General features: G+C 43.2%; 1 pseudogene; it reads right to left on the bottom strand.

Annotated features, from left to right (window-relative positions):
• Nucleotides 1–3,435: 3,435 nt before the first annotated feature.
• Nucleotides 3,436–3,553, bottom strand: LOC124597590 (annotated as a pseudogene).
• Between the last annotated feature and the right edge of the window lie 4,478 nt (nt 3,554–8,031).

Genomic DNA, 8,031 nt, shown 5'->3' with positions numbered 1-8,031 from the left:
ATTGTAAAATTCCCACATAGAAAACGTGCTCTTCGTTGACAGCGGCGCAACTGCAGCTATTCTTCAATCAACTTCTTAAAGTAGAGAAAGCGGCTACCTGGGCGAGGCAGGTTTCTGTCAACAGTGTCTGTCCCCGGCAGCGCTAATTAGCTTGGGCAGTGGCCAAAACCTCTGGACAGCACACCCTCAAAACAGCTCAACAACAGCAACAGAGCTCCATGTTCAACAGGCTCTTAGTCTCTTTCTTTTCGGTGTTGCAAAAGAGTCATATGATTGAATCTGTCTGCCCTGTTATTATAGCGAAAAAATACAGTTTACGTAAAATAAAAAAATGGATGTCTTTTTCCTTGACGGTTAAACATTGTGGGCGGAGCAGTTAGGTAAACAGCGCGTAAGTCCTGCCCCTGTTGTGCGTAGAGATCCTTAGCTAACATTGCGTCTCCTGCCCTCTATTGGTGTAAATGTAGACTGTCGAAGGTAGGGTTTCTGAATTGTCCTACATCGTATTTTTGAATTCCGAACTATCTGTCATACTCATAAGCGCCTCTCATGTTTCTGCCGTGTGTTGAGACCCGCACTGCTTTCGTTTCGTACCTGTATCGATAGCAATGTTTTCATGCTCTTGGAAGAAGAAATCTACGACTTCAGTTCAGAAGGGGAAGGTATTGATTCTGATATTGATCCAGATTTCTGTGTAGCTGAATGCTCAGGTAGGTAATAAATAATAGAAATTAATGTAGTACAATGTTGGAATATTGTATCGGCAAGAAGGGCATTTGTGAAACAACCATGGTACTTAAGAATGGCTGTTTCAAAACATACCACATAACTTTTTCTGCGGAATAACGACACAATTCAGTAAAATATATCAAACCTTTTAAGATTAAATAAACCAAGTTTCATCACTTCTAATAAAACATCAAATACAGCTACTGGATACATAGTTACAAAGCAACGATTTTCGAAAAAAGTATTAAAAACAGCAGTCCATTTGCTCCATGTAAACAGACTGAGACCTGTTTCGAACGTGTTATTTGATCACGGAAATAAAATGAAAAACGTCAATAGGAATGGAATCAACAGGGTTCTTCACCGCCCCGTGTTGAGGGTTAAAAAAGAATCCCCTGTGGGCCTTGCACCGGCCGCTGAAATCCTGTATCAAATATTCTTCAGCTAATTTATGTTACTATCGTAACTCGTTTGTCGACATTAAATGGAGGTTCACTATCTTTGGCCCGAAAATAAAAATGTTCATTGAGAATTTTTTCTCGCGATGTGTTATAGATATCAATGTCAAATTTGTTCAAAATGTTTATTGATATTTTCTCTACAAACTGGAATTTTTTCGAGCGGAAATATCGAAGAGCAAAGGCGGAAGTGCCGTCGGAACGAAAAAAAATTTAGTTGTAGACCTCCACGCGCGGTATGTCACAGGTCAGCCGGCTAGTTTGAGACCAAAACTGAGTTTACGTTAGCGAGGTGTATAAGATTCTCTAGGAGTTGTACCTCGCTTAAGTTATTTGGGCCACAGGAAACAAAATGGCGGCCATTTGAAGAAAAATAGGCCAAGTAAAAATGTTTATAGTTGATGGATCGGAATAAAAGTGGGACAACTCCTAGATTATTTCGTTAGCTTCGTCATAAACAAAGAATCATGCCAATCGGTTCAATAGATTTGAAGGTGCCATACGGTGCGATAAAAAAAGGCATTTCGAGAAAAACGCGTTTGAAGTTTTGAGTACATATAAATGCAATATTATGCAACTTACGTTCAATGTGCTATTCCGCGTCCATAAACTAGTCTTTCCTCTTCCTCATAGAGGGCGTTCTGCTCGATCTGGGCCATCCTACGCTGCTCCAGAGCTTCTCGTACGGCCGGTGACAAGCGGTTTTCTGCCGCTTGAATCCGGTGGTCGTCCGAATGCTTGGCGAACTTCGTCGAATAGAGTCCCAGAGTGACGTCCATCGTTGTCATGGTCTTCAGAATTACTGAATACCCTTCGTTGAAGATTCTCACTGCCAAGAAAGTCGCAATCTCCACAGTCTTCGCACCAGAATTCAAATGATTGGGGGCTAACTTCCAAACACACGCGTTCAAACTTACAACTGAATTTTGTGTCAAATTAAAAGGAAGGTCAGCGTTGGCCGTAATATTGATGTTTTATCGATGGCAAGATCGATTTTCAATTACATAGTGATCATCTTCAGTGCTGCGTCATTAACCAAAGTTAAGAAGCGATCACAATAAAGATTTATTGTGATCGCTTCTCAGCTTTGGTTAATGATGACTAGATACCAGTGTCTATTAGTTTAATTTGTACACCACAGCACTGAAGATGATCACTATGTAATTGAAAATCGATTTTGCCATCCATAAAACATCAATATTTCGGCCAACACTGACCTTCCTTTTAATTTAGCATATATGGTCGTTGTTCACACAGCACTCCATGTAGTCACCAATGTTCTAAGTTGTAGGGGACTGATGACCTCAGATGTTAAGTCCCATAGTGCTCAGAGCCATTTGAACCAGCTTCCCAACCGCCGGTACAATAGCTCATCCCCCGAAAGATAAAAAAACTGGTACGTGAAAAAGGCCGATTTCAAGCAGGTGCATTCTTTTGTACAACTACGAATAACAAACACTTCCGTTCCGTATTCGGAAAAATCGTTTCAGAGGTGGATTCTAAACACGTTTATGGATCCAAAAATTCAATTTTTAAAAAATCGATTTATTTAACCAAAAAAATAGTAAACCTCCCCTTAAATCAACGTTCGGCCTCTATGTCGCTGCTCAGTGTATTGCAATGTGAACTGGTCTCATAACACGTTTGTCTGAATCAGTACGTCCACGATCCCCCAGGTGGCATATGCCGTCATCGGGTCAACATCGACGTCGTCGTTCTGGGGAAATAATTTTTTTTTTTACAGCAGTGTATGATGACCAACTCCACATCTCGTCTTTAATTTGTGGCCGTCCGGAGTGACCGTGCGGCTCTAGGCGCTACAGTCTGGAACCGAGCGACCGCTACGGTCGCAGGTTCGAATCCTGCCTCGGGCATGGATGTGTGTGATGTCCTTAGCTTAGTTAGGTTTAATTAGTTCTAAGTTCTAGGCGACTGGTGACCTCAGAAAATAGGTCGTATAGTGCTCAGAGCCATTTTTAATTTGTGCTGGATCTATAAAACGCAGCAAAAACTAACTTCTTACGATTTACAGAAATAAATAAAAATGTAACTCCTCCGTCACAGGCCAAAGGTACGGACTGGCCGCCGTGTCATCCTCAGCCCACAGGCGTCACTGGATGCGGATATGGAGGGTCAACTGGTTAGCACACCGCTCTCCCAACAGTATGTCAGTTTCCGAGACCGGAGCCGCTACTTCTCAATCAAGTAGCTCCTCAGTTTGCCTCACAAGGGCTGAGTGCACCCCTCTTGCCAACAGCGCTCGGCATACCGGATGCTCACCCATCCAAGTGCTAGCCCAGCCCGACAGCGCTTAACTTCGGTGATCTGACGGGAACCGGTGTTCCCACTGCGGGAAGGCTGTTGGAAAATAAAAATATAAAATACAGGTTATACATTGTCATTACCGGGTTCCACTGAAGCGGGAAAAATAGGAGTGCCGTAGTCCATTTTACGAGTCTACATGATATAGTTCCTCAACAGTACAAAGACTAATGTGGGGTTACAAGTGACATTAAGGAGCGTTGCTCAGAAAGTTACTCCTAGCCGGCTATCTCGATGGAGACACGGCAGAACGGAATACACCGGAATATTCGAAAACTGTGGCTGAAGATCGCGAACGCGAAACAGGGGAGCAGAGTGATTAATGGAGCCTGCCGTTGGAGCGTCAGGCGAACGGGCGCGCTTTAACAGAATGCGACCGAGCCGGCTGTAATCCAGAGCCGGGATTAATTAATGCCCAGCCGCGCCGAGTCGGCGCTTCAGCGGAGCCGTACATTTTATTTTAATTGACGGCACGCCGTTGCAGGCCAAAAATACGCGCCCCGGACGGGACAGATGCGCGGGGAATTACAGCCAGGCCACACTTTTAGTATTCCAAATATCCTTTCAGCAATGGGCCGATTTCAAAGCAGGCCGCTTGTCAAATGAACGTCATGAGGAGAGCTTACAGCTCGAATACCCGCTGACAGGAGATGGAAGTTGAAGCTTCACTCGAGCGCCTAACTACGTTTGTGTGCGGATTCGTTTTAACAGCGGGGAAATCAAAACGTCGGTTTCCTCTGCAAATGAGGTAACGACCTTAATCCGGGAGCTTCAGTAAGAGACATCATATTACTTCACAAAAAACTTGTATGCGCAATTGTGCTATTAACGTTTTGACTGCTGTATTACATACGGAAGGGCGTAACTTAAGACAACCACTTCCCACGTTCTCCTCTCACAGTGATCTGCATAATGACTCATCATCATCATCATCATTTAAGACTCATTATGCCTTTCAGCGTTCAGTCTGGAGCATAGCCCCCTTATAAAATTCCTCCATGATCCCCTATTCAGTGCTAACATTGGTGCCTCTTCTGATGTTAAACCTATTACTTCAAAATCATTCTTAAGCGAATCCAGGTACCTTCTCCTTGGTCTGCCCCGACTCCTCCTACCCTCTACTGCTGAACCCATGAATCTCGTGGGTAACCTTGCTTCTCCCATGCGTGTAACATGACCCCACCATCTAAGCCTGTTCGCCCTGACTGCTACATCTATAGAGTTCATTCCCAGTTTTTCTTTGATTTCCTCATTGTGGATACCGTCTTGCCATTGTTCCCATTTCTAGTACCTGCAATCATCCTAGCTACTTTCATATCCGTAACTTCAACCTTGTTGATAAGGTAACCTGAATCCACCCAGCTTTCGCTCCCATACAGCAAAGTTGGTCGGAAGATTGAACGGTGCACGGATAACTTAGTCGTGGTACTGACCTCCTTCTTGCAGAAGAGAATAGATCGTAGCTGAGCGCTCACTGCATTAGCTTTGCTACACCTCGCTTCCAGTTCTTTCACTATGTTGCCATCTTGTGAGAATATGCATCCTAAGTACTTGAAACCGTCCACCTGTTCCTCCTATTTGGCACTCAATCCGTTTATATTTCTTTCCCACTGACATTACTTTCGTTTTGGAGATGCTAATCTTCATACCATAGTCCTTACATTTCTGATCTAGCTCTGAAATATTACTTTGCAAACTTTCAATCGAATCTGCCATCACAACTAAGTCATCCGCATATGCAAGATTGCTTATTTTGTGTTCACGTATCTTAATCTCACCCAGCCAGTCTATTGTTTTCAACATATGATCCATAAATAATATGAACAACAGAGGAGACAGGTTGCAGCCGTGTCTTACCCCTGAAACTACTCTGAACCATGAACTCAATTTACCGTCAACTCTAACTGCTGCCTGACTATCCATGTAAAGACCTTTAATTGCTTGCAAAAGTTTGCCTCCTATTCCATAATCTTGTAGAACAGACAATAACTTCCTCCTAGGAACCCGGTCATATGCCTTTTCTAGATCTATAAAGCATAGATACAATTCCCTGTTCCACTCGTAACACTTCTCCATTATTTGCCGTAAGCTAAAGATCTGGTTCTGACAACTTCTAAGAGGCCTAAACCCACACTGATTTTCATCCAATTGGTCCTCAACTAATACTCGCACGTTCCTTTCAGCAATACCTGAGAAGATTTTACCCACAATGCTGATTAAAGCGATACCTCTGTAGTTGTTACAATCTTTTGTGTTTCCATGTTTAAAGAATGGTGTGATTACTGCTTTTGTCCAGTCTGATGGAACCTGTCCCGACTCCCAGGCCATTTCAGTTATCCTGTGTAGCCATTTAAACCTGACATTACACTGTATTTGATGAGTTCCGACTTAATTTCATCCACCCCCGCTGCTTTATTGCACTGCAATCTATTGGCCATTTTCTCTACTTCCTCAAATGTGATCCTACTCCCATCATCATTCCTATCCCATTCTACCTCGAAATCTGAAACATTATTGAACGTATTTTCACCTACATTGAGTAACTCTTCAAAATATTCCCTCCATCTGCCCAAGGCATCCACAGGATTCACCAGCAGTTTTCCTGACCGTCATTTCCTTCTTACCTCCCTTTCGAAGACTGCTAATTACACTCCAGAATGGTTTTCCAGCAGCTTGACCCATAGTCTCCTACCTGTTTCCAAAGTCTTCCCAAGATTTCTTCTTGGATGCTGCAATTATCTATTTGGCTTTGTTTCTTTCTTCAACATAACTTTCTCTGTCTACCTGAGTTCTAGTATGTAGCCATTTTTGATACGCATTCTTTTTCCTTTTGCAGGCTGCCTTGACTGTGTCATTCCACCAAGCTGTTTGCTTCATCCTACTTTTACACACTACTGTTCCAAGACATTCTTTAGCCACTTGTAGTACTGTATCCCTGTACCTTGTCCATTCCTTTTCCAATGACTGTAATTGACTACATTCAACTAACTGGTACCTTTCTCAGATCGCTGTTATGTACTTGTGCCTGATTTCCTTATCCTGAAGTTTCTCCACTCTTATCCTCCTACATATGGACCTGACCTCCTGCACTTTCGGCCTCACAATCCCAATTTCACTGCAGATTAAATAATGATCAGTGTCATCAAAGAATCCCCTGAATACACGTGTGTCCCTCACAGCCTTCTTGAATTCCTGATCTGTTATTATATAGTCAATGACAGATCTGGTTCCCCTGCCTTCTCAAGTATACCGGTGAATGTTCTTATGTTTAAAAAAGGAGTTTGTGATTACTAAGCCCATACTGGCACAGAAATCCAAGAGTTGTTTACCGTTCCTGTTGGCCTCCATATCCTCTCCAAATTTACCCATAACCTTTTCATACCCTTCTGTTCGATATCCAATCCTGGCATTAAAATTACCCATGAGCAGAACACTGTCCTTGTCCTTTACTCTAACAACTACATCACTGAGTGCCTCATAAAAACTATCCATCTTATCTTGATCTGTCCCTTCACAATGCGAATATACTGACACAATCCTAATTGTCTTGCTAGACACTGTCAAATATATCCACATTAGTCGTTCGTTTACATACCGTATTGCAACTACGCTGGGTTGCATTTCTTTCCTGATGTAAAGCCCTACACCCTATTGTGCTATTCCTGCTTTGACTCCTGACAGGTAGACCTTGTATTCTCCCACTTCCTCTTCCTTCTCACCCCTTACCCGAATGTCACTAACTGCTAAAACGTCCAGCCCCATCTTACTTGCAGCCTCTGCCAGCTCTATCTTCTTCCCAGAGTAGCCCCCATTGATATTAATAGCTCCCCATCTCATTACCATTTTTTTGGCAAGTCGTATCTTAGGAGTCCCTGGTTTGTCAGTTAGAGGTGGGACTCCGTCACCTCCAAAGGTCCGAGGCATTTTGCTCTGATTGTTGCCAGCATCATATTTAAAGCACCAGGGAAACAGGTTTCTAGCCTTAGTTGCCCCGAGTCCCATTGGGTTTTACCCCTAACGGTTGAGGGACTAACCGGTGGATTTGGTAGTCTTTTCCGTATGAGCACAAAGGTGACCACAACTCAGAATATGACCGAGATGTCCAGCCTTGTTCCAAAGTAACTGGTATCCCGACTGTCGGGACCACTTACTTGGCCACTCATACGTTGCCCGTGGTTCATGAACTAGGACATGACTACAGGAACCCACACCATGAACCACCTGCATAATGGCTGTCCTCTAAATATCTTGTTCAGATATCACAGATAAATTTGCTAGATTCTCAATGAGTGCAGAAGTTCGCAGCAACGCTCGTTAAATATACTACAATCGTATTTGGTAGATACCCATGCTCGCTGTCGACCGTCGAATATACCGACCTGTACAAGTTCACATTGATAGGTCCTTGAACGGGTCCCAGCATACACGTGAGTTTGTCTTCGTATAATGAAATTCATTTTGTCCGTCAGAAGCGACTGGAGCAAGGCTTAGACTGTGAGAGCAGTTTTATAAAATAACATTT

Source organism: Schistocerca americana, chromosome 2 (assembly GCF_021461395.2).
Source record: "Schistocerca americana isolate TAMUIC-IGC-003095 chromosome 2, iqSchAmer2.1, whole genome shotgun sequence".
NCBI lineage: Eukaryota > Metazoa > Arthropoda > Insecta > Orthoptera > Acrididae > Schistocerca > Schistocerca americana.
The sequence above is the reverse complement of the archived record's forward strand: the minus strand, read 5'-3'. Positions and strand labels throughout refer to the sequence as shown.